The sequence below is a fragment of the Cervus elaphus genome, chromosome 14, assembly GCF_910594005.1.
Source record: "Cervus elaphus chromosome 14, mCerEla1.1, whole genome shotgun sequence".
Classification (NCBI taxonomy): Eukaryota; Metazoa; Chordata; class Mammalia; order Artiodactyla; family Cervidae; genus Cervus; species Cervus elaphus.
In genome coordinates, this window is record NC_057828.1 from 15,120,636 (window position 1) to 15,147,698 (window position 27,063).

The following is a 27,063-nucleotide window of genomic DNA, read 5'->3' on the forward strand; positions in this document are numbered from 1 at the left end:
CCATCTGTCACAAAGATATTACATAATTATTGACTATATTCCCCACACTTACATTTCATACCAGTGACTCATTCATTTTGGAGCTGAAAATTTAATCTCCTTAGAGGGATGATTCTGAGTGTAAGGATGGTGACTGATGCAAATAATTGTAAATCTGTGCATTAGGTGTCTTTTTAAGTGACAAAACCCCAACTTGCACTAGTCAAGTAGATTAGAATTTATTGGTTTATGTAAGTGGGGAGTCCAAAATGCAGGCTGGACCCCTCTGACTGCAACCAGGGACTCAACTCATATCACTTTTTGACTTTGCTTTTCTCAATGTTGGCTTCATTCTGTTCATAAGACCTTGGTACACAAACTAAAGCTGCCTATAGGAAACTCAGAGATGTTCCAAGGCTATGTCCTTTTTCTCCCTCAGGATGTGTATATGAATTCCAAGGAAGAATCTTGCTAGCCTTATCTGGGTCATAAATTCTCTCTGGCCCAAGGAGATAGAGTACTCTTTATTTATTTATTCAAGTATAATTGATTAACAATGCTGTGTTAGTTTCTGGTGTAGGGCAACATGATTAAGTTATAAATACATATACATATATTCTTTGTCATAATCTTTTCCATTATGGTTTATCATAGGATATTGAGTATTGTTCCCTGTGCTACACAGTAGGACCTTGTTGTTTATCCATCCTATATATAATAGTTTACATCGGCTAATTCCAAACTCCCAACCCATCCCTCTTCCACCCACCCTCCCACTTGGCAACCACAAGTCTGTTCTCTATGTCTGTGAGTCTGTTTCATAGATAAATTCATTTGTGTCATATTTTAGATTCCACACATGATATCATATGGTATCTATCTTTCCCTGACTTACTTCACTTAGTATGATAATCTCTAGTTCCATCTGTGTTCCTGCAAGTGGAATTATTTTGTTCTTTTTGAATGGCTGAGTACTATTCCATAGTAACATATATGTACCACATCTTCTTTATCCATTCATCTGTTGATGGACATTTGGTGGTTTCCATGTCTTGGCTATCTTGAGCAGTGCTAACATAGGGGTGCATTATCTTTTTGAATTATAGTTTTGTCTGGGGAGATAGAGTACTCTTATTACCCAGTCTAGGTCACTGCTCAGGTCTTGGGACAAGGCAGCATCATACTGACAGCCCATTGGGATGGGACCACAAGCTATAGGAATGGGAAGAAAGGAAGGATTGCTGGACAGACAATAGGTGTACTTGAAGCTATTCTTGAGATTTAAAAAAAAAAAAAAGTCTTCACATTTAACACTGCACCTAAAGTTTTGAAACTGAAATTAAACATGAATTATGGACAGAGTTTTTCAAATTATCTAGAAATGCTATGTCCTAAAATTAGAAGAGATGAAATAATCAGAACTGAATAAAAGTTGAGTCAGGTAGGGTGCTTTTTTCCATCTAACTCATGTTTTTCCTATAAACTCGTTACTCAAAGAGCTATGCATTAGTAAACACAAATTATGAAATATAAAATGGCCAGTACTTTGGAGGAAGATTTAAATAATTGTGAATTAGTTCTCTCTAATGGCAGAATCAATGATTCATTTCTCTTTCCACACTTGTCTACATGTAATGTAACCTGTTAGATATTGGACATGAAGAGATTATTAAACCTTACTGACATTAGTCATTAGACTGGGTTCCCCGGAACAGACTCGGATGGCTGGTTACATGCAGAAGGATTGTAAGAGGGAGGCAGGAAGGCAGGACTAGGCAGACCCACCGCGTGACTGCCACTGAACTCTCGGCCTATTCTATCGGAATTCTGAGGGGCCTTCAAATGTCTCCCAAATGGAGACAAGGGGGCCACGCCTTTGCACACCTATGATGGCCAATGATCGGATGGGGGCTGATGGGGTGGAGAGGCTGGACATAAACTTGGTCACTCCGCTGAGGGCGATTCCCGGAATGGCCGCTATGAAGCATGCGCAGGCGATTCCCGGAATGGCCGCTGTGAAGCATGCGCAGACCACACTGCCCGGAGCTGGCGGGAGCCACTGGTTCAGTCTCGCGGGACCCGGCACCAAGTGACGCTGCACAGCCTCCGTGACTGAATGACATTTAGTAGCTCCACACAAGGGTCAGATATATTTTCATTTTGGACTCCAGGCAGAAACAGTCTCTTTGGCCAGAGACCCTTTGAAACGTTCCTCATAGTCGACAACAAATGAGAACAAAGCAGTCAGGCGGAATAATGCTAATTGTGCCTGGAGAAGGCAGTTACTCAAAAGAAGCAACAAGATCTGAAACAGCGGGCGTTACACGGTCACTCTCAGGGTTAGGAAGCAAAGACCCACCTGTGTAGGACCTGGAAGAAAGATTAAAATATGGTAGACAAAATCTTGACAGAACAGCTGGACGCAAACAAGAGGTCTCGGAGACCAGAAAGAGCTCCGGCATCCAGACTGCTTCATGGCGTTCGCTTGTATCTTGGTGAGTGACAGCCGGGACAAGGTTACGGTGTAATCTTTTCAGTACAACTGCATCTCTTTAAGTCTTCCTAAGCTCCTGTTGGGCTGGCCCAAAAATTCTTTGGGGTTTATCTTGACATCTTATGGGAAAAACCCGAACTTTTCGCCAACCCAGTATAATAGGGTCAGAAAGGAGAGTGTTTTATGTCTGGTCTCAAGTTTCTATTTAGCAACCGTTCCTCAAACCCTGTTCCCCTTCCATCTTCAGCTCCACTTACATTCAAATATGAACAAAGAATATGGGATCACCGCACATCCAAGGTAATGCTCCAACACCAGTGGAAAATAAATGAATGTAGTGAAAGGAACAAATGAGAAACACAGACACGTTCTAGTAAGTCTCCTTGTATGGAGCGCAGGCCCAGTGCAGTCCTCGGGAGGCCGCAGTGCAGCACTCTGTTAGCCTCCCACCCTCGAAGCAGGCAGCTGGTTACCAGCAGGCCGCTAATGCAGCTCCACTATTGGGAAGCACTGCAGTGGGCCCTCCCCCAAGAGAGCAACTCTCAGTGAGTGACCATTAGTGGCCCTGCTTGGCCATTGGTTGATGCTGCCATGGACCCATCCCCCAAGCGAGCAACCGTCAGTAAGTGACTGTTTGAGGTCCCATTCAGCAAAGTCGCTCCAGTCGGTGGGGCGATGGTTCAGGCAGGGAGTGAGGTAAGAGGTGAATCCCAGCCCTCTCCCCAGGGCCCTCCGACTCATCCAGCCTCTGTCCAGCGGGTGACCTGGGGGCCCAGCAGACAGGTGGGGGGCTGTGTCCGGCAGGGACACAGAGCTCTCAGTGGTCACCCACTGGCCTGGCCCAGGCCTTGAGGTGGTGGTGACCCTTGCCCCCATCCCCACCTCTGCGACCTAAGGGTAGCGGCCATCTGCCCGGGCCGCTGTCTGCAGGACCTGCTCCTGCCGTAGGGGTGACCTGAGGAGCCTGAGAGCCAGCTGGGTCCTGGGCGCCTGGCTCCCTCAGTGATGACGGTGGGACAGGTCTGTGGACCTGGCCCCGAGAGAGCCACTAGCTGAGCTCTGCCTCCTCTCAGCCAGGACCACAACCTCAGAGGGGAGAGTTGTGCCTCCTCACCTGGGCCTGTTTTGTCAGAACAGAGAGTAACGCTTGTTAGATATAGATTTACAGGAACATGTTCCCCGACCAGCCCTGACCTCCAGAACAAAGACTCTGCCACCAAGATGTTTACATTCCCCTTGCGACTTCCTACCCTTTCTTAGCAAAGGGCTTAGTTGAGAGCTTTCCAGGAGTTTGGGGGTTTTAAGGCCTGTGCCGTTCCTTTCCTTGCAGGAGACCTTTCTCTGCTGCAAACTCCAACATGTTGCTATTGTTTGGTCTCATCGTGGGTCGGGCATACATACTTGCCTTTCAGTAAGACAAGGAACAAGAGAGAAACACAAATACGTTCTAATAAGTATCCTTACAGGAGGAATTAAGGATATCATGGTTGAGGAAATTCAGAGAACAAAAGAGTGCTTTTGGAAGTTAAAAGTGTTCATTAAATTTTAGAAAGTGTTATAAAAGAAATGGAAAATAAAGTTGAGGAATCTCCCAGAGAGTAGAACAAAATGGCTAAGTCTAGGGTAGAGATTTTATATAGAGTAACAAGGATTTAAAATCACTGATGTACACAGGGGCAGAAAGAGCTGCCTAGAGAGACCCAAGATTGATGGGCAGTTTGGAGGTTCTGGAAAAGGTAGAGAAACTGGAAATAGTAGAGAAAGCTTGTGGTTACACAGCTGTGTGAATTTGCACAAATAATCTAAGCTGTAATTTCTCATCAGCAAAATGAAGACAATAGATCATTAAAAAGGCTAAATTATGTCAAACAAGAAGCAGTGGCACCTGCCTTCCAGTAAATGTTCTTCAAATATTAACAATTAATATGACCTGAGTCCATTTCTCTTTGGAAAACCAAGCTCTTGGAATGAAAAATCCTAAAAAACATAGAATTCTTTGTCAAAAAGCCCACATTTTATGATGAGCCTGCACTTAGCCTTCAGGCTGCTGCTTATGCTATGAGTTAAAAAAAATCTATTTAGAAGCTCATTTAACTTTGTACTGTTTCTCCCTCTTCTTCTAAGGCACTGAGGAACTCTGTGGATAAAATGAAATGAAGACCTCAGTTTCTAACACTCAAGCCAATTCTATCCTACAAATATGTGAAATTCCAATGGTTACAAGATGATTTTAGGATTACTTGTTCTCGAAGTTTAAAATAGTGATAACCCAGACTCAGGTTCAGACCAACAGCAGCCTCTGTAGTCACAATTCTTGCGAGGAAGCCAGGCCTGACGGGGTGAAATTCTCTTCACTCAGGTGATGTTTCCCCAGGAGCCTCACCTGTAATGCCGGTGACAGGGGTACAGAAGCTGCTCCAGATGGGGTGAGTTTCTTCCTTTTTGCTTCCTTCCTCAGGGATACTCACTTTCCCTGCCTCTGGTTGGCCTGGTATGATTTTATGATTAGGACGTAAAATTTTGTTGTTATGCATTGTGGGTAAGCTCACCATAAGCCTGAGTCAAACCAACAACCTTATGTTCTCTGTAGATCTTGAAATGGGTCTCTGTGAGACCTTATGGTTTCAAGTACTAGAAGTGTTAGCTGGTTGGGAAGATGGATGATTTGGGGGATATGGCTGTTACTAACAGCTCTTCTCAAGTCAACTTTATCAAAAATAAATACTTGCTCATATACCTGGGAAATCTGGGAGACAGCTTACTTTGGGTACAGTTGAATACCAGGGCTTGCATGACTAGAGGTTTCTCTTGGTTTCTTATCTCTGTTTCTGTTCTTGCTAGTATTTTGGCCTCTTTCTGTTGTAGTGTAGAGAGATTTTCTCCACGTGGTTTTGAAAGATGGCTAGTAATCAGCCTTAAATTTAAAATCTCCCATAATTGTGACTCCAAAGGTGAAGAAGAAATTCCCCTTATTTGAAATGGCACAGCCGTCACGTGGAGAACTGACCAAAATAGGGTCTTGGACTTGTTTCTGAATGAATCATGGTTACTAGAGGTGTTGAGGCCCTGACTGGTCTTTGCTCACACTTTGACAGAGCCCTGTGATGGTGGTGGTGGGGAGATATTTCTCAAAGAAGATGGGGTGTGCTGTTGTCACAAGCTTAGCCTCATTTTCACATGGTGAGGAAGAAAAGAGGAGGTAGATCTGCCTTGGTTTTGGTTGCATCCTTGACTTGATAACCATATTTGTTAGAGTCCAAGCTTGTACTGCTCACCCCACGACAGGCCAGTCAATTGAAAAAATAAGTTGTTGAGGCAAGGAATAATGACTTTATTCAGAAAACTAGCAGACCAAGAAGATGGTGGACTAGTGTCCCAGTGAACCATCTTGCCTGGGTTTGATGCTGGTTTCTTTTATAGAGTAGAAGGGGGTGAGGAGGTAAAATAAAAAAAAGATGTTAAGTTACTGCAAATAGTTACTGGTTCCAGCCAGACTCTGGAGTGGATATGTTTATTTCTTCTTTCCTGCAGCCATTCACAGGTAGGCCTGGTCAGGATGTTTCCTGTGAACTAAACAAAGGTATTTCAGCTTAACTCAGGCAGGCCTGGGAGTCAGGATCTCAGGAAATGGACCATTATGTATACTCTAAACTATAGGAAACATTCCTTTCGTGATTAATTTGTAGCAAAAACAATAGAATACAAAGGTTAAGGAAAAACAGAGCCAGTATGAAGTCAGTTTTCTTCTTCTCTGTTATATATTCAGTGTTATATATTCAATCTTAGCGCCTCTAAACTGTGATGAATATTCTTTCAACATGTATTGGTTTTTAAGTTTAGTTCAGTTCAGTTCAGTTCAGTCGCTCAGTAATGTCCGACTGTTTGCGACCCCATGAATCGCAGCATGCCAAGCAGCCCTGTCCATCACCAACTCCTGGAGTTTAGTTTACTCAAACTCATGTCCATCGAGTAGGTGATGCCATCCAGCCATCTCATCTTCTGTTGTCTCCTTCTCCTCCTGCCCCCAATCCCTCCCAGCATCAGGGTCTTTTCCAATGAGTCAACTCTTTGCATGAGATGGCCAAAGTATTGGAGTTTCAGCTTTAGCATCAGTCCTTCCAGTGAATACCCAGAACTGATGCTTTTGAACTGTGGTGTTGGAGAAGACTCTTGAGTCCCTTGGACTGCAAGGAGATCCAACTAGTCCATCCTAAGGGAGATCAGTCCTGGGTGTTCATTGGTTTTTAAGTTAGCGCTTGGCAAATATATTTGATAATTTTCAATCATTCATATACACATACAATATTAAGAGAGTTTATTATGAATAATGCTTTTGACTGAGTTCCTTTCTTTCTTTCAGCAACCTTTATCTAGTACCCATTACAGGCTATGTATAGAAAAAAAGAGGCAAAACCTTTACTCTCCTCAAGTTTATAAGGTAGTGAAAGAAAGACAATTAGATCTACACACACTGGCAAGCGTAATTTGAAATTATTTTATATGTTATTGGATTTTATAACAGAAGTAGACATCTGGGTTATGTTAGAGAAACACCGCGGGAAGAAAAAAGCCGCCTCTAAGGACCGGTGGTAAAGGCCTTTTATTAAGCGTCGCTCTCGGGCAGAACTCCCTGGGGCGGGTGAGTGAGGAGACAAAGGGAGTCTGTGAGGTATGAGGGGTGGGGAGGGGTTTTATAGCCAGGGTCGGCGTCCAAGCCAGGTCTTTTCATATAAGGAAGAAAGCGCGGGCTACAGCGGCGGTGAGTGTCCAAGGGCTCTGTGTTGGTACCTGATTGGACCAGGCTGCAGGGGGTCGGTCCCCGGAAGTTTAGCCAGCCTCCGGAATTTGCCTTGCAGCACTTTCCCGGGGCATGCCCCGACCTTTCAGGTTATATTGGCATATCAGAGAAACTTTCTCACAAGAAGCTGTATTTAGGTGGAGTCTTAAATGATGAATAGGAATTAACCAGTTAAGAATATAGGAATGACTTTCCTGAGAGAAGAAACAGCATGTGTGAAGGGTTCAAACTGGGAAAAAAACCCACTGAAGCAAATTTGTTGAATCAGAATGGAGTGAGAGGCAGTGTGAGACAAAAGATGAAGTCCGAGATCCTACCTTACAGGCTGGGCTGAGACGTTAAAATGTTTACTTTGCATGCAGTAAACAAAGCAGTGATACATTTTTATTTATGTCGACAAAAATCATTATGATTCGTTCATTCATCTGTTTATTTAGACTATAGATTATGGAACCACAACTGCCTGGGCTTGAAGTCTAATTGTGTCACTTACTACTTGTGTGACCCAGGACAGGTTTCCTCAACTCTTTGTACCTCAGTTTCCTCATCTGTAATATGGGCATAGCAATAGTAACTACCTCATAGATGTGTTGTGTGAGTTAAATGAGTTAGATATATATAAAGGTAAGGAAAGTACTTGGAGCATGTTGTTGTCTTAAGTGCTTGCTATTATAATTACTATTGTTATTAAATATATATATATTAAATATATATGTATAAGTGGCTCCTAGGGTGCCAAATGACAACCCACTTCAGTATTCCTGCCTGGTAAATCCCATAAACAGAGGAGCCTGGTGGGTTATAGTCCACGGGGCGCAGAGTCGGACACGACTAAGCATGCAATGCCTAGGTGCCAGGCATTGAGGAGGTGTGAAATGGACTTTGTAAAGAATGAAAGTGTTTTCTCACTAGAGCATTTATAGTAAGGCTGTCAGTGTTAGCTGTCATTTTGAACTGAATGATCATGATTTATAGGGCTACTGGTCTGCTTACCTATTTTACAATTACCTAGGCTATTCTGAGCGACTGAACTGAACTGAACTGAGGCTTTTGTCAATGGATTTCAGAATTAGACAGACTTAGATTTTGTCTCTGACTTTGCCTCTTACTAACCAAGTGCCTCCATTTAATAAATCTCAGTTTCCTTATCTGTAAAATGAGACATCAAAAGCACCCACCTCATAGTGTCATTATAAAGGATAAACAAAATTATATATGTCTGTATTTATGTATGCATGTGTCTATATACACATGTGTGAAGTTTTTAGCTACCTATTACATACTTTCTAAATACTTATTATTAATCCTCAATTAAGAAACGGTCATAGTAGTATATTTTTTTCAATGCAAGCCTCTGTACTTAATTTATATATCTTTCTGATACATACTCTAAATTATTGAGAAATTAGATTCATTATTAGCCGCTTAAAATGTACCCCAAAGAGGAAGAATGCAAACAACTCTCATTGTAGATGTTTTTAGGTAGGAGAGTAGAAAAAGCTGAATAGAATTAAAGATAGATTTATATATTTTACTAAAAATGCTTATAAAAATTTAAACCATTGATGGTAAAATGTGTTTATAAATTATTTGTATGTTAGAAATAATTATGATGATGAAGAAAATAAAATAGTGACATAGGGAATTCCCTAGCAGTCCAGTGGTTAGGACTCTAGCTGTCACTGCCAAGGGCCTGGGTTAAATCCCTGGTTGGGGAGCCTAAGATCTCAAAGCCTTGAGGCCAAAGTAATAAATAAATAAAATAGTGACACACACTCAAAATTATTTTCTTACCTGGCAAAAATGTAACATTTTTAAAAATTTGTATGAGTGGCTTTAAATTTTATCCTCCTCTTTTGTTATTTATGAGGAAACACACATTGATGGATTTTACAAAACCCGAATGTTTGTTCTTTAAAAGGGAAAGTCTGATTTAAATTTCTATATCTCTCATTTTCAAACCTGTCTTTCAATCTGCCCTTCTAATTTCTATTCTTCTTGTCTCTTAACTAAACATACTACACATTTGCTAGAGACAGATGAATTTAATTTTTATTATGATCTAACACAAATGGAAAGTGAAATATGAAAAGGATATTTCCATTTATACAGCAATAAGTTGACATTAAACCTAGCTTTATGATGTTTAACTTTGAGATATCCTGCCAAAACACAATTGATTGTTAGGATTGAAATTAAAACCACTAATGGGATGCCTCAGTCTATAAATCAGGGTTGAGGATTATGGAGCTAAGGTCATTTTCTTTATTGCTCTTTGTTGGAAGGGAAAGTAGGTAAACAAACTTAAATGAGTCTGTGGGCCTGGGTGCCCTGCAGGGATACACGCAAAAGACAGGGTAAGGACTCTGGGGTTTGCAAGCCTTAAAGTGGGTAGCTAGAATACAACCACTCAAGAGACAGACTAGGAACAAGTGCCTGCAAGTGAACTAACTATAGGACAGAGACAAGAACAACCCTGGAGAAAAAGATTATACAAAGAATAAGTGAATTATAAGGTGAAACTCCCATCAAATACATGCAATTTCTCTGCATTCCATAAGCCGGAACATAATCTTAATTCCTTCCTTGTCAACATGTTCTACTGAGGGTTTTTTCCCCAGTATTAAAAACTGGAAGAATGAAGTTTCACTTGGTAAAAAATTTCCTTATAGCCAGTTCTACTAACACACATACCTCTCTTGCATTTCAGGCTCCCATGATTCTCCTAAAAATAGAAACACGTAAACTAGATATTTGGTGTGAAACATTTAAAAGAAGGATATACTGTGTCTCTCTTAAATAAAAGATTGATTCCAGTCTTGCAGAGAACAAATGCTTTGTTATTAAATTTAGTTCCTTTTTCACCTCCACACTTTCTTCTAGGCCATTGGAATTTCCTTTCTCCGATTTCTGTCTTGTTTTTCCAGTGCTTTTGCTCACTTATTCCACCCCCTCCCTCCGCCCTGCCTTTTTTGGTCTATTTTCACTGTCTAGTGAAACTAGACTAGAGTCTAGTGGTTCCCTGAACTTAAGCTTTCTTTCATAATCAAGAAACTAAAGAAAACTTAGGGGCTGCCAACAGAAGATTATTTTTTGTTTTGCTAATGATAGACATCAGAAACAAGTTTAAAAATTGAATAGATTTGTTGTTTAGTCACTAAGTCCTGTCTGACTCTTTGTGAGCCCTATAGACTGCAGCATGCCATGTTTCCCTGTCCTTCACTATCTCTAGGAGTTTGCTTTGAATAGATTTAGATTTACACAAAATTTATTATGTTATACTTATTTCTCTTATTGCTTCTTAGACCAGTGAAAAATTTATTACCTACTGACCCCAATCAGGAGACTTGCTTTGCAGATAGGGCATCCGGGTAGCTCAGATGGTAAAGAATCCGCCTGCAATGCAGGAGACCCAGGGTTAATCATACGGTTCCAATCTGAAAGAGTTAGTCTAAAGGACCTACAGCTTCAGGTTATGAACAGAGATGGTGCTCTGTGTTCTTTGTCCTATGATTGCAGAAAAAATTAACATGAAAAAATTCTTAATATTGTGTTTACTTTTTTGTTAAAGGCAAGAGTAGTCTTCAGTAACTCTTCATCATGTTTAGGATGAAGGCTCCACTTTTAAGATAACTTGTGTTTTTGTCATCTGGTTCCCATCTACTACTACAGCTTCTTCTTCCAACCACTTAATACCCCTTCCCATGTGGATCTCCATACACACCGTCCAAGATCCAGTCCTACTGGATCATCAGGCTCCTTTGTGTGTTGATGTTCAGTAGTCTCTCTGAGAGACTTTGATTTATTAATAAAAGGCCTAATTCAAGGACCAGATCCTAGGGGAAACCTTTCTAGGTACCTCCAGGTACAGCTACTGGCTTTTTCCTCTGTGCTCTCATGAATATTGTGTGGCAATGTTTTATTTCTATCTTATCTTCTATAAGAGATTCTTGAAGATAGGAACTATATCCTTTAAGATTTTTCTTATGTAGCTAATGTACATTGCAGGAAAGCTAAAGTATACTAGGCAAAAATAATCTACTCTAGGTTCTAAAATTATAATCTTTCTTTTACCATGATTAGAATCTTAGCAAGACCAGTTTTCCCTGGTTTGTAGAGGCAGAAGGAAGTAGCATAGAGATTTATTCTCACTGGCATGAATCTGCTCTCTTCTGATCACCATCTACACCACTCCCACCCCTACCAGCCTATAGAAGACAAATCATTACAGTCAAGTGTTTTTGTTTGTTTAAAATAGCACTCCCCATCCCCAAATGTATCTATGTATATATTTGAATAACAAATAAATACTTGGATGGATATATACACATCAAAATAAACAGTGCTTCTACCTATATATTTTTATTTATTGTGGACCTCTTTCCATGTCAATAAATGTACTTTTATCATTTTTAATAGCTGCTTCATTGGAAAGCACAGCTGTATCTTGTTTGGATTTTTTAATTCTCTGGCACAATGTTTGGAATAAATATTAGTTGAATAAAGGACAAAACATCTTTTCAGCACTTTGATCTAAGCCTGGTTTGAGAATCTAATGAGACTAGCAGTGACCTGACATGCAGCCTCCAATGAGAAAACAGGAAGGAAAGCAAAAGGGAAGTGGTGGTGATGGAATGATGATTCATTCTGTTTTTGTGTCTAATTCCCTCTTATCATAAAGAAAAAAAGCAGTGGCTGGAAAAAAAAGGTGTGGTTTCACAAAGCATCGTCATCATTTCCTCACTAAAATGACAACACCACAACATATGATTTTGGAAATTGATTTGGGTCCCAGGTGATAACGCCCTTGACGCAGGATGCAACAGTTACTTTCACCAAAACATTACCCTCTCTGAGGTAGTAGGAATTCTGACATCATGTTGTGAAATACAGTAATTGAGAAAATAATAAATTGATTTTAAAAATTCTCTAAATATATGTATTGAGCATTATGTGGCCAGTAAGAAGCACTTTCCCAGTAAGAGGTGGGAAAGACCTACCCTCTGAGGATCCAAGATTGGTTAATGAGGTGATGGACCTCCTGACAACACAGGAAGGCAGAGAAAAACCCACTTTATCTCCAAACATCTTATCCAAAGGTTTTTTTTTTAACCTGTGCTTGCCCCTTGAACTGCCTCCTCCCTCTGCCCCTCTCTCTCGAGTGCTCCTGATGGCATGGTGGTTTGAATAGGATGTAAAAGGCAGTCCCAAACCTTTGTCTATTAAACCAGGCCTGCTGTTGCCTAGAGGGACCCCCTAGTCTTCATCCTCTTCAGCCTTTGTGGATGAGCCATTTTCCAAAGAGGGAAAAGGAGCACATTGGCTCCCAGACCCTGATTTTGGGAATAGCTCTGATCACTCAGCACTGTGCCTTCTCAGAAGTTAGTCTGCTTTCCCCCTTACTAGAAAACACAAACGTTGGATGTTTGCTTATCTGTCTGTGACTCAACTGCAATATCCTGATTAGTTTTGGTGATCCTATTTCCTTGTCAGAGATTGATCTGGGGATGCGTGCATAATCTACTTCTAGTTAATGTGAAGTCAACTGCAGAACTTCTGGGAAGGATCTCTTCGTTCTCAGAAGGAGACCCAGGGATTAAACAGGCTCTCTTGTTTGGATGCTGTGGTATCTGGAGTGAGGCAAAGAATGGCAGAGACTAACTTGTGACGTGAAGGGAAGATTGAACCCAACGTACTGAGTGTGGCAGAATAGAGAAAAATGGGAAAAGAGGTGCCCTGATGAATTTGATAAGCCACGGAATTAATGTATCCTGCAGACACCCGTCTCTGGATGTCTATTTCGCATGAGCTAATAAGTATTCTTTACTCTTTTTGACCTTTTACCAACACTATTCCATCTCTGGAAAATAACTTACACATCTAGTGAAGATGTGTCTGTGCTTCACATCTACTCCAAATCACTGCAACATGCCACCAATTAAACTAACTTCCTTCATCTCTGCATTGCTCTTAGTTTGAATCAGTCTTTTTACAGTTACTCTTCTCTGCTTTATTCTTATTTTATCAGTCTACTCAAATAAATGTAAAACTTCTTTAAGGTAGAAATGAAATTACCTTTGTTAAATGAATCGTGGAATCATGTAGTTTTCATGTCAGCATTTCTCCTCCGGCCTTGGTCCATTGCCTCTTAGGTAGCAGATGCTCTGTACAATTTGCCAAATTGGTCATGAGTTAAATGGAAGGACTGAAGGACGTCCCTGGTGGTCCAGTGGTTAAAACTCTGTACTTCTAATGCAGGGGGACATGGGTTCAGTCCCTGATTGGGAAACTAAGATCCCACATGCCGTGTAGCGCAGCCAAGAGAAACAGAAAAGGTTGGATGATACGATACTTCAGATCCTCCCTAACTCTAGGGGACTAGAGTGCTGAAGACCAAAGTGATGGATACTGTGGTTTTTAAGAGATATATGGACACTTGGACATTGAAAAGGAAAAACAGGGGGACTATAAATGTGGGTGGTAATGAAATGTGAATATTTAATTACTTTTTTTAGATTAGCATTATTAAAACTATTTTTGGATATCTTTACTCATGCTGTTTTCTTTCTGGTGATTATCCTGGATAGCTCTTTGCAAATGCAGAAAGTCCCCTTGTTTGGGAAGAAAGTGCTGAAAATAGACTCTCCTAATACATGGCCAATCATAAATCTTCATAGGCTGCCAGTGTTTGGGGTTTTATTGTGGCGTTATCTGCCGTTGTTTTAAACTGTACACACTCCTGACGTGTTGGGCTTACAGTGGGATTTGCTTTGCCTGAGGGAAACACTCCAGTGGGCTATTTTTGAACTTAATTTGACATTTAAACTTGGAAATACTGTCTTTCCAAGATACTTATCCCTGGAGAAGCTTGCAACAGACGTGAAAGTACATCAAGTCAAACTTAATCATTTGCTTACATGCTCTTTCATAGAGGATTTCTCTACTGTGGGCTTCTCTTTGTGTAGATTAAGTGATGGGAACAGAATAAATATAAAATGAGGGGAAGTATACACGGTTCAAGGACTCAAACATCCCTTAAGTACTTACCTCACATTCTTATCTCTAAGGTGTATGAACTAGGGAAGGACACACAGACAAAACTCCCAGAGACCGTTTTGTTTTAGCGCAATGATGCATCAAATGTCTGCTTGTTTTTCCATTCTGACCTCGATTAGTTCTGTTGGCTCACGTGAGAGATGGCAGCTAGGTACACATTAGCTACTTGGAAGGTTCCACTGAAGAGATAACATAGAAGCGGGATGAGGAGGAGACAGTCAGAGGGGGGAAAAGAAGGCTGCCGCCGGAAGGTGCCAAGGCAGGAGTGGGGAGGCTTCACCTGTTCCTTGATGGGCAGAGAAATGGGAGACCTGGCCCAGGTGCAGTGCTGGGGCCGCTGAAGCAGAGGTCCTGTCAAGTGCTTTTCCAGAAGCAGATGTGGCCCCCCAAATCCACAGAGGGTCTTGCAGCTGAGGCCACGCCTGTGGCCGACAGCAGGCAATGGAGGCAGAAATACACGCTCTTTGTGTAGGGTCGAATTACGTTTTTGACTGACGGCTGTTTCTTCACAGTGAAAAGTAGCCACTAAACCACCCTGTTTTAACTCTTTTTCTTAAGCACTGTGGTTCAATCCCTCTGCAGCTCTACTCATGTATTTCTTTCTATCTGGAAACGTCCCTCTTTTTCCTCCTGTCTCCTGCCCTTTCCTCCAAATTCAGGAGCACCTATCCAGTCCTTAAAAGCTTACTTTCCCTGAAGCCTTTCCTGGTCCCACTTCTCCTTTGCTTAGGGAGAATTTACTGTTCCGTTTCTGAGCTGCTCCTCACTGTACATGGCAAACATGCACAGTTCTTATAATACTTTAGTGTGTTCATTTCATGTATCTTTCTCCTGCTACTGTTTCTGCCCTCTTGGGAGCAGGGACTGATTCCTGATCATCTTTGTATCCCTAGAATTTGGGACAGAGCCTCTCACTTTGTAGGGAACAGTGTATGTTAGCATAATGCATGAGTGGATGAAGCGTGGTGGGTAGGGGAGGGCCTCGGGGAATCAGTTGGTAAGTGTTAAAGGATTTGAAAGCTTTACTTAGTGTGCATTGGTGGTCATGGCCCTACAACTAATACTTTAAAAACCATCACTCCCCTTGGGGCGTGGAGCCCTGCAATGACGAGCATCCCTTCCCTGCTCCGTTGAGGAATCCTGCTATTAGTGTACTAGCTGGGGTTATCTGCCCTTCCCCTAACTAAATCCCATGTGATCTCATAGAAGAAATGAATAATATCTCATTCTCTGAAAATGTTGAAAATTTGCATCTAAATAAATTTATTCACTACCTTTCACCAAATATTTACCGGGTATCTGTACTGTTCTGGGAACTATGCTAATCTGCATGAGGGGTAAAAGATTCTGTTATTTGCAACGTCTGCACAAGTCACTGTCTTGCCTTTGAAGTTTGCCGAAGAAAAAATTGCAGAAAGTAATTCGCTAGTGCAGTACACATTTCAGTTTTTTCCTTTCTAGCGATTGGTCATGAGTAGAGTTCAATAGGAAATCGCTGTTTGCTTGGGAAGGTATTTGGGTTAGCAGAAGAGAATATGGATTTTGGAGGCAAGCAGATCAGTCTTTGCACCCTTTCCCTTCACTTACAGCTTATGGTAATTCACTCAATATGTATAAATATCAATTTCTTTATCAAAAAATGATAATTCCCATTAGTTGTGGTTGTATTAAGAATTAAGTGAGATAAAGCACATATGAATATATTTAGGGAATAAGAAAGCTATGATGAACCTAGACAGCATATTAAAAAGCAGAAACATTACTTTGCTGACAAAGGTCCATCTACTCAAAGCTGTGGTTTTTCCAGTAGTCATGTATGGATATGAGAGTTGGACCATAAAGAAAGCTGAACGCCAAAGAATTCATGCTTTTGAACTGTGTTGTTGGAGAAGACTCTTGAGAGTCCCTTGGACTACAAGGAGATCAAACCAGTCAATCCTAAAGGAAATCAGTCCTGAATATTTGTTGGAAGGACTGTTGCTGCTGCTGCTGCTGCCAAGTCACTTAGTCTGACTCGTCTGGACTCTTAGCGACTCTGGTCCAACTTGTAGTGTCTGACTCATAGTGTCCAACTCGTAGCGACCCCATGGACTGCAGCCTACCAAGCTCCTCCGTCCATGGGATTTTCCAGGCAAGAGTACTGGAGTGGGTTGCCATTGCCTTCTCCATGGAAGGACTGGTGCTGAAGCTAAAACTCCAATACTTTGGCCACCTGATGTGAAGAACTGACTCATTGGAAAAGACCCTGATGCTGGGCAAGATTGAAAGCAGGAGGAGAAGGGGACGACAGAGGATGAGATGGTTGGATGGCATCACTGACTCAATGGACATGGGTTTGAGCAAGCTTCCAGGAGTTGGTGATGGACAGGGAGGCCTGGTGTGCTGCAGTTCATGGGGTCGCAAAGAGTCAGACACGACTGAGCGACTGATCTGAATTGAGGGAATGAGAGCATTCAGAAAATGGTAGGTATTCATATTATTATTCTTTCACATAGTCTAGAGTGCTAAGAGTAAGTCCCTTTATCAGCCTCGTGAGATCTTTGTCAGTGAGAAGCACTTGTGCGTCTAGAGCAGACTCTATGCATTAACCTCTTCTGGAGATGTAGGGATTGCTTGTAATGTATTGTGACAAAAGTAACTTGGTGGATAAGGAACCCCAAGGCTGCCATCCTTCATACAATATGAGTATTTCTTCCTTGGAGTCATGGGTTAACTTCAGACCCAGAATCTTCCTGTGTGACTTTCTGAGTACTGGGTAGGTAGGTGTATGTGTTGGCTTAAAGGGAAGCACAAACCATAGAATTTTCACTATGGAGTCAAAAAAGCCCAAGTTTAAACCCCATCTTTGCCGCTTATTAGCTAACTGATCTCGAGAAAGTGAAGCATCGCAAGAAAGTATGGTAGAGACTATAAATCCCCTGCCCCTGCCTCCCCAGTGATATTCACGTCCTAATCCCTGGAATGTATATGACAGATGTGATTAAGTTAGGGACCCTGAGATAGACAGTATTCTGAAATATCCATCTGGGCTCAGTGTCATCCCCAGGTCCTTGTAAGGGGGCAATGGGGGGATAAGTCAGAAAAAGGAGATGTGTCAATAGAACCAGACTGGGGAATGATGCGCTTTGCAAATGGAGGAAGGGCCACGAGCCAAAGGAGGCAGGCAGCTCTGGAAGTAAAGACCAGGCAATGGGTTCTCCCTCCAGAAGGAACACAACCCTGCTGGCGGCGTTGCTGTGCTACAGCGGCTCACGCTCCACCCCTGGATCCACTCCGTTTCTTCACAGAACTTTTCACACTGGGGTGTCCTGGAACCCAAGTGAAGAAGCACGTTGAGTAGTAGACTGGCATGAAAAAAGAAGGAAATGTTGCCATTTGCAGCCACATGGATGGACATGGAAGACATTATACTGAGAAAATCAGAAAAAGACAAATACTGTATGATGTCAATTATATGTGGAATCTAAAAAATACAACAAACTGGTGAATAAAACATAAAAGAAGCTGACTCACAGATAGAGAAGAAACTAGTGGTTACCACTGGGGAGAGGGAAGCAGGGGAAATATAGGGGCTGAGGATAAAAAAGGGTAATTATGAGATTATATGAAATCATGTGTGTGAATATTTTGAAGATTGTAAAGCACTGTAGAATTTAAAGAATCTTTTGTTCAATTAAAAAAAGATGAGGCTAGAATCACCTCTGTCAAAAAGTCTCCGTCTAAGTCTGGTTTTACTGTTCAGAGATAACACCCAGAGCCAAAGGTTAGAGCTTATAGAAACCTTCCAAAAGGATAGTTGTATTGATGCTTAATATTCATATTGATGAATTAATGCAGAGCTCTCTTAATTGTTCAGAAGCAATAGTTTAAAGCAGACCAATCAGACATCTCCCAGTTAGTTTTTTTCATCTGTTATCTTTCCTGTTTTATATTCTTGCTGGTTCCGTATAATCATAGATTCAATAGATAGTGAAGAACAGGCAAAGGCAGACAACAAGCACTCAATGAACTTTTTTCTGTGCTGGCATAAAGACTAGCTCTGGAAAAAAACAGCAAGAATGTAACACAAGATAATACTCAGCTATCACTAAGGAAAATGCTGTTTACTAAAGAATCCTGCCTCTTTGCATCATTTCCATTATTAGAAATGCCAATAAAATTCCACATAACAGCACATGAACAGTTGCATGGTGGGGAGATAGGAAACTTCATTATGCATTATGTATTTATTAACTAAAGGCTTGTGCAAATGATTTCCAACCTTTTTGTTTTTGTTTTTTTTTTCCATATGTTACTTTCCACTCTTTCTCCTGAATATTGTAACGGGATAGTTTTACTATTTGGATTAAATATAATTTTGTTCTGAAAATTCTGATGCCCATTAAGTTGAAAATCTGCACATGGGAATAACTGGGCTCAAAGGAAAACCAAGTGCACCATGGAACTGGTGATGCATTTCAACCCGAGAACATTCCTTAGGATTTTGGTGTCATTTAAAATCACTTTCAGAAAACTAAAATCATGGCATCTGGTCCCATTACTTCATGGCAAATAAATGGGGAAACAGTGGAAACAGTGGCTGACTTTATTTTTCTGGGCTCCAAAATCACTGCAGATGGGGATTGCAGCCATAAAATTAAAAGACGCTTACTCCTTGGAAAGAAAGTTATGACCAACCTAGACAGCATATTAAAAAGCAGAGACATTACTTTGCCAACAAAGGTCCGTCTAGTCAAGGCTATGGTTTTTCCAGTGGTCATGTATGGATGTGAGAGTTGGACTGTGAAGAAAGCTGAGCGCTGAAAAATCGATGCTTTTGAACTGTGACGTTGGAGAAGACTCTTGAGAGTCCCTTGGACTGCAAGGAGATCCAACCAGTCCATCCTAAAGGAGATCAGTCCTGAGTGTTCATTGGAAGGACTGATGTTGAAGCTGAAACTCCAATACTTCAGCCACCTGATGTGAAGAGCTGACTCATTTGAAAAGACCCTGATGCGGGGAAGGATTGAGGGCAGGAGGAGAAGGGACGACAGAGGATGAGATGGTTAGATGTCATCACAGACTTGATGGACATGAGTTTGGGTGGATTCCGGGAGTTGGTGATGGACAGGGAGGCCTGGTGTGCTGCGGTTCACGGGGTTGCAAAGAGTCGGATACGACTGAGCGACTGAACTGAACTGAAAATCACTTTGAAGCCTCATCTGTTCATTAAGGGTTTCAGGGCACTTTTCTCACCCTGTCACACCCTGTGATGGAAGGAAGCCTTCGTCCTCTCAAAATCTGTAGATTCTCTTGCTGCTCTGTCTGCTGCCTCTCTTTCCCTCGGTCTCTGCCTCCATCCCTCCACTCTCCTTTCTCAGGGCTTCTGGAGGGATGTTTCTCCTGGAGCTTGCACAGACCTGTCCTCAGGGAGTCACGTCAACTCGAGTAGTTGTGCTTTCCTGTGGAAACCTTCTGGAACCTGAGTGGAGGCCCAGAAAATCTGCTAATGTCTGGCCAGTCTCATGGCACAGGACCTGCATCCCTGGGGAAGCTATCTCAACCCCGTCCTCTGTGGCTTCAAATCACACTGGAGAGCAACACACATCTGCAGTCACGTGGAGCCCAGCAGTCAAGCCACTAAGAGCCGCCGCCATATGCTGTTTAAACAGCTCTTCTTCTTCCAAGTAGAGCCCATTCCCTGGAGCCCCTGCTTGGCATGGCGCTCAGCCCACCTTGGACACCAGATGACGTTCAGAGGTCACACACGTCGATGCGCCAACTCTCTCCCTGAGCTTTACCCTCTTCGTCTTCCTGCTTCCTTCCTCACTCAGCTCAGTTCATCCTTCATTATCAGTCTTTGTCTACACCCCTCACTCTGTGGCCTCTTTCCCCCTCTATATTAGTTTTGTTTTCTTTTTAAAAAAAATTATTGGAGTATAGTTGATTTGCAATGGTGTGTTGGTTTCTGCTGTTCATCAAAGTAAATCAGTTATACGTAACATATATTGTTATCTATGCGGCGATGACAAATTCTCACAGACTTGAGGACTCAGAACAACACCTATTTGGTATCACATATTTTCCAAGTGTCAGGAGTCCAGTCAACCCCCCACTCAGCCAAGACCCCCCCCCCCACTTTCCTGGGGTCTCAAAACCCTGCAGCCAGCCAGGAATCGGCAGGGGCTGCCTTCTGAATCCTCCAAACTCAAGCAGGGTTCACCTCTGGCTGCTGCAGGACTCATGCAGTTTGAGCCCCATCTTAGAAGGCTTGCTGGTGAGCTCAGCCCACCCAGGATAATCTCCTTTGATGACCTCTAAGTATCTGATTCCGATAATCTTGCCTGGAGAATCCCATGGACAGAGGAGCCTCGTGGGCTACAGTTCATGGGTTCACAAACAGTCAAACATGACTGAATGACTAACACACAGGTATCTGATTAGGGACCTGCAAAATCTTTTCATCTTTGCTACAAAACATAATGTAACTATCGCATCCACAGTCCCTGCTCACACCAGGGGCTCAGAATCCCAGAGGATGTCTTTTATTCTGTCCACCACGCTGTCAGGCGCATCCACCAAAGCACCAGGCTCCAGACAGGGTTAACATTTCACCTGAACGTGTATATTCATCTGCGTGAGAAACACACATCCTGACTAATCTCACTTTATGTTCTGTTTTGTTGGAAATACCGTTGATTTACAATGATGTGTTAATTTCTGCTGTACAGTGAAGTGATTCAGGTATACATATCAGTTCAGTTCAGTCTAGTCACTCAGTCGTGTCCAGCTCTGCCACCCCATGGACTGCAGCACACCAGGCCTCCCTGTCCATCACCAATTCCCCAAGCTTGCTCAAACTCATGTCCATCAAGTCAGTGATGCCATCCAACCATCTCATCCTCTGTTGTCCTCTTCTCCTCCTGCCTTCAATTTTTCCCAACATCGGGGTCTTTTCCAATGAGTCAGTTCTTTGAATCAGGTAGCCAAAGTACTAGAGCTTCAGCATCAGTCCTTCCAATAAATATTCAGGACTGATTTCCTTCAGGATTGACTTTTTTGATCTCCTTCTAGTCCAAGGGACTCTGAAGAGTCTTCTCCAACATCACAGTTTAAAATCATCAATTCTTCAACACTCATCTTTCTTTATGGTCATCTCTCACATCCATACATGATTACTGGAAAAACCATAGCTTTCACTAGAGGGACGTTTTCTTTTTTTAAAAAAAATATGGGAGTATAGATTTGCAATGGTTTCTGCTGTATATATATGCATTTAATATTCTTTTCCATTACAGTTTGCCACAAGATATTGAATATAGTTCCCTGTGCTATACAGTACGACCTTGTTGTTTATCCATTCTATTTGTAATAGTTGCATCTGCTAACCCCAAATCCCAGTCCACTACTTTATGTTCTGAACCACAAACTTAACACTCGGTTTGCTTGGACCCTTGGGGTCTTCAGCTCTCCTGTCAGTTCGTTCTCTTCTTCCTCTGGATAAAGACTCCCCTATAAGACTCTCCTCTGCCTCCTGCCTGCTTTTTAAAGTGACCATTTGGGGGCTTCCCTGGTGGTGTAGTGGTGAAGAGTCTGCCTGCCAATGCAGGCGACATGAGTTTGATCCCTGGTCCGGGAAGATCCCACATGCCGTGGAGCAGCTCAGCACGTGTACCACGACCACAGCGCCTGTGCCCTGGAGCCTGGACACACAGCTGCTGAGCCCACGTGTCAGCCCGAGAGCCTCTGCGCCGCGACACGAGACGCCGCCACAGTAAGAAGCCTGTGCCCTGCAGCTGGGAAGTAGCCCTCACTCTCTGCGCTGGAGAAGAAGCCTGCACAGGAATGAAGACCCAGCACAGTCAGACATAAATAAATAAAATTAGAAAAATAATTGAAAAATAAAACGACCATTTGGAAGCCTGTGCCAGATGACTCCCCTGTGTCTGCGTCCACACCCCCACCTTCCTGCCTGACTTTCCTGCTCGTTGTGTTGGGTGAGCCATCTCCACGCTGACTGTGGGCCAGGCCTCTCCAGTGTGTCCCGAACTCCCTCCCCTCAGCTGCCTGGGACGGAGCTCCTGTAATTTTCTCCTTCTTATTCTTCATCATTCAGTCTTACGGTAAGAACCGTTCCTCATTTCTCTTAGAAGCATCCCTCTCATGACCCCGGGACAGCCTTGATCCTCTTCCTTAGGAGTTGGCTGGGGTGAATCTGTCTCATGGAGCTGTCTATACCTGCTCTCCTCCATTCTTCCTGGAATCCACTTCATTCAGGTATGGCCTCCACTGTTCGCTAGTCACAGCTCTTGCCAAAGTCATAAATGGCACCCCTCCCCCCCTTTTTCTTTGCCAGACCCAGCAGTCATTTCTCAGTCTTCATCTCAATGGAGCACTTCACACCGCTGAGCACACCCACCTTCCTGAAGCTCTTTACATGGTTTCTGGGAAACCACCTGCTGTTGCTTTGCCTGTTTGATGATGCCGTGTGGTATCCAGTAGTCAAATGTGGGAAGCTGAGGTGCAGGAGAGTGTGTGTGCAGTGCTCGTATTTGTGTAAAAATTATGCATTTGCTCATACTGGCATGAAGCATATCTGTGAGAAAGCACAAGAACATCGGTTGCTTTGAGATGGGGAATCTCAGTGGCTGGGGACAAAGATTAGGTCCTTTTGCATCTTCTGACTTTTTGCCTTGTGAAGATATTACCTATTCAAAATAAATGAAGTGAGAAGCACACCAACCAGCATCATAGGAAGTGGCTGGGTGGGTGACGGTAGAAGTGGTGTCCAGCTTGTGGTTGCCGAGTGTCTGGGGCCCCTGGCCTCTGCTGGAGTCACTAGGTGGCTGTGACTCCCTGGTCCCTGCACAGTGGCATTGAGATTTCTGGGGTGGACAAACTTCTGGCAACACTGCCAACTAGACGGTTAAATTTTTTAGTAAAAGTGTATCAGAGGGAAATGGTTCATACATTCCCTTTTTGCCTGTGGGAAACAGACACACAACTGGGCAGGACTGCTTGAAGCAAGAGGTGGTCATGAGCTTGACGTGCTCCTCAAATTGTTGTAATACCAGAGAAATGGGGAGAGGAGAAAAGAGGAATCTGCCTTAGAAGGGAAAAGAAGACAGAACAGCTTGATCAAGAGACAACTGAAAGGAACCTGAGGGTATAGTAATTTTTAATTAAAATACTTTCACAAGGAGATGGAATTCATATTGCCAAAAGTTTCATTTCAGAGTTTTGTCAAGTCACAATATGATTATTTGCTGCCTGTAAACTGTGTCAATTTTTTTATTCTTTATCTCCAAGCTAAAACATTCTGTTTTACCTCATAAAAATGGACACATTTTGGCTCCTTAGTGTGGAGTATGTTCTTTTATGGAAGAGATGTTGGAGGTGTTAAGTTGAGTGTCCTATTTGTGTTTCGGGGTGGATGGGGACATGGGTACAAGTCGAGATTCCTTTAAAAAATTATTAAGTGTCTAAATGAGTCATGGAAAGTTTTTCTTATTTGGTTCTATGGGAATCCCCACTTCCCCTTTTCCAACCTGAATCTACAACCAGAGTTTCCACACTACCCGTCTCTCTGTTTCATTTTTTCAACTTAAGGGATATGAGGATAAAACAGCTATTTTCTTATTTATTTAGAACCCTCTTTGCTGACCCTTAAGTGCTCAAGCTCTTTTAATTTGTGTTCATCCATTCATTCATTTATTGAGATACCCAGGTAATGAAGTGTTTGGGAAAATGTCAGGTTTTAATTACCCAGAATGCTAGAATGCCAGGTTCAAAGCCATAGAGTTGTTAAAGCACATTCAACTTTAGGCTGTGTTAGTATAGTCCTGGGGCCAATGAGGAGGACAATGCCAGACCCCTGTTGTACATCGAGTTGGTGATATGCAGGGTATGCTGTCCTCTCAGGAGGCTCTTTTGAGAAAGTTGGAGGAATTGGGAAGGGATAGAGGAGAGCATGATAGCTGCCTTCAGGTATTCTGGGGATGAGAATGAGAATAAGAGTTTTAGCCTTGTAAATGCTAAGTGGTAAGTGTTGTAGGTACTGGATTCAGTCCGAGGGTAGCACGAAGTTCCAGGAAGATGATTTCTTTCCACATGTCTGCATCTCACAGAAATGGAATTGGAGGCCTGGGAGAGGGGCACACACTGTGAAGGTTCCAGCACAGGCTGGGCAGGTTTAATTTCCAGTCGGATGCTTGGAGAAGATGACATTTCACGTCTCTTCCTTTGCTATTTATGTTCTAGGATAGTGGCTCTTGACCTTTTCTGAGTCTGGTATTCTTCTGTGATTTTAATAAAAGCTATCACTTTTCTCCCCAGAAACAAAAGCACATATGATATTATTTACCCCTGTACTAGATAGAAAAGAAATAGATTTAAAGAGAACAGCTCTGGGGGAAGAACCCCTAGGTCCTTAAAGATCAAATACTAAAAACTACTGCTCTGGATGATTTCTTATTTCTAGAGGGTTTGAATAATGAAAGCTTTTATCAGAAACTAGAGATGCTTTTGAATCATGCTTCAAGAAACAGTGTTTTCCTTCAAATTCATTTGAACAAAGCACATAGATAATTGAAATGAATTTGTTTTATGGGCTTTGTAACAATAGGTTGGGAACAATAACAGATTAACTACTTGTTAACTGGGAAGCCTTTTGAGAAGTAGAATTCTAAATTTAGTTGAATATAAGTCCTAACTATAGATTTGTTTATAATGGATAACTTCTGTTTTCTTATATGTTTCTTATGAGGTTCTTATAATAACTTCACCTTACAGATGACCAAACTGAGCTTCACTGGGTGACCTGAGATCAAAACGAGAGGGAGCCTATATCTGATGAAGAGTCACTCATAAATGGATTCAATTCCTGGTTCCGATTCTGATGTATGACCTTAAAGAAATCAACACCTCTCTACTTCAATTTCCTCTTTGTGGAGCCAGGATAATGGTAGCACTAGCCTTCCAGAAATGTTGTCAACCTTTAAATGAGACACGTGGCCTTCATACCTATCAGCGAGGTGTTTGTGAGACGCGTGTTCTGAGATGATCTGTGTACACTGCTCAGCACAAAGGCTGCTCAGAGCAAGCCAGTGATTGTGAAAAAGGTAGTTGTGATAGCATCACAACAGAAGCTAATTCTTCAGGCCTTCTATGCTATAATGCTTTCCAAGACTTAACTGTTTCAGTAAAAGTAGTAAATTAGTTTTGTTTATTTATTTTAGTAAATTAGTTTTAATAAAAAATTTAATTTTGTGTATTGCCCAGAAAGAAGGAAGAATGCAATGATAAGAATGGAAAACCTACATTGGTTATTAAAATGGTTATTTATTACCAGTATCGTTGAACTATCTGCTTTGCTTATCTAATTCTGTGTAACAAAATACCCCCCAAAAGTTAGTATCGTGAAACAAACCCTATATTAGGCCCATCATTTCTGTGGGTCAAGGCTTTAGGCCGGCCCCTGGGAGAAGACTCATCTCTGCTCCACTCACCTTTAGCTATTGTGTCTCAAAGGCTGAGGGCTGGAATCACCACTCCTGTCTGGGGGGTGATGCTGGTAATACCCACCACAGCTGGGGCCTTTGTGGTGAGCCTTCTGGCGTCACTATATCTCTGCGTGGCCTCTGTCTGTGGGCTTTCCAGGATGGTGGCTTCAGGCAGCCAGACCTCCCACATATTGGCAAGGACTTCATAAGACAAATGTCCTGAGAGAGAGACAAACAGCCAGCGGAGGCTGGACCCCCTTTGCTAGCCTAGCGGTAAAGGCACACAATACCACTTCTGCTGCATCCTAGCCGGGAGAAGCGAGTTGCTAGGGCTGCCTGTGGCCAAGGAGAGAATTACGCACCATCTTTTCATGGGGAGTTTAAAACCATCACCTTCTCAAGGCTCCTAATAACTTCTTTATTTATTAACAGTAAGGGTGGGGCAGGAATCCTTGGTGGCCCAGTGGTTAGGAGTCTGCACTGCAAGAGGCATGAGTTTGATCCCTAGTTGGGGAGCTAAGATTGAACATGCCATGCAGTGCAGCAAAAAAAAAAAACCACACACAAAAATAGTATGGGCAAGTTAGTCATAAATATGTTGGGAGTGGGTGGGGAGCAGCTGTGTATAGAGAAAAAACTTTACCTCTGGCCTCAGGAGATTACAGTTCAGGTGGGAAAGCTAATACTTTCCTAAGAAAAGATAACCAGGAGTACCTTTGGGGTAGAAAGTTCCAGATGATAAACTGTGCTTGAGGTGAGGAGGCCTGTGTTCCAGCTCCAGTCCTGCCACCGGCGTGCAGTGTGACAGAGTCTGGGCCACGCAGGGCCCCTGATTTCCATTTCTCTGTCGGGGCAGATGGTGGTGGGGCACCCTGAGTGGAGAGGGAGAGCCCTCTGCTCCCGTTGACGTGCTCCTGTAAGCCAGCAATCTGAGAAGGAGGTTTCACTCCAGTGTACCAGTCAGTATGTCTGTAAGTGCCCTGGGGAACCCAGAAGCAAATCAATTCATATGCGCTTCATGAATGGATACATCTGTATTATATACCTGTATATATCTAACTACCTTATATATATACAAGTATATAATATACAGGTGTATGTGTGTATATATATATATATATATATATATATATATATATATGTATATATTTTATGGCAGCATGGGGATAGGAAATTTTTATGTCTTTGCAATTGATACATGTGATGTAAAACAAATACAAAAGGAAATATGAAGATTGTGTATATAGAATATACAG

The 27,063-nt window shown here is 42.3% G+C and overlaps 1 long non-coding RNA gene across 1 annotated transcript; it reads left to right on the forward strand.

Annotated features, from left to right (window-relative positions):
• The first annotated feature begins 918 nt into the window (after window positions 1-918).
• On the forward strand, window positions 919-25,699 carry LOC122708115. Its single transcript, XR_006345007.1, has 3 exons — window positions 919-2,474; window positions 4,833-4,899; window positions 25,098-25,699. It is a non-coding gene; the product is annotated as an uncharacterized LOC122708115 (long non-coding RNA).
• Window positions 25,700-27,063: the final 1,364 nt, after the last annotated feature.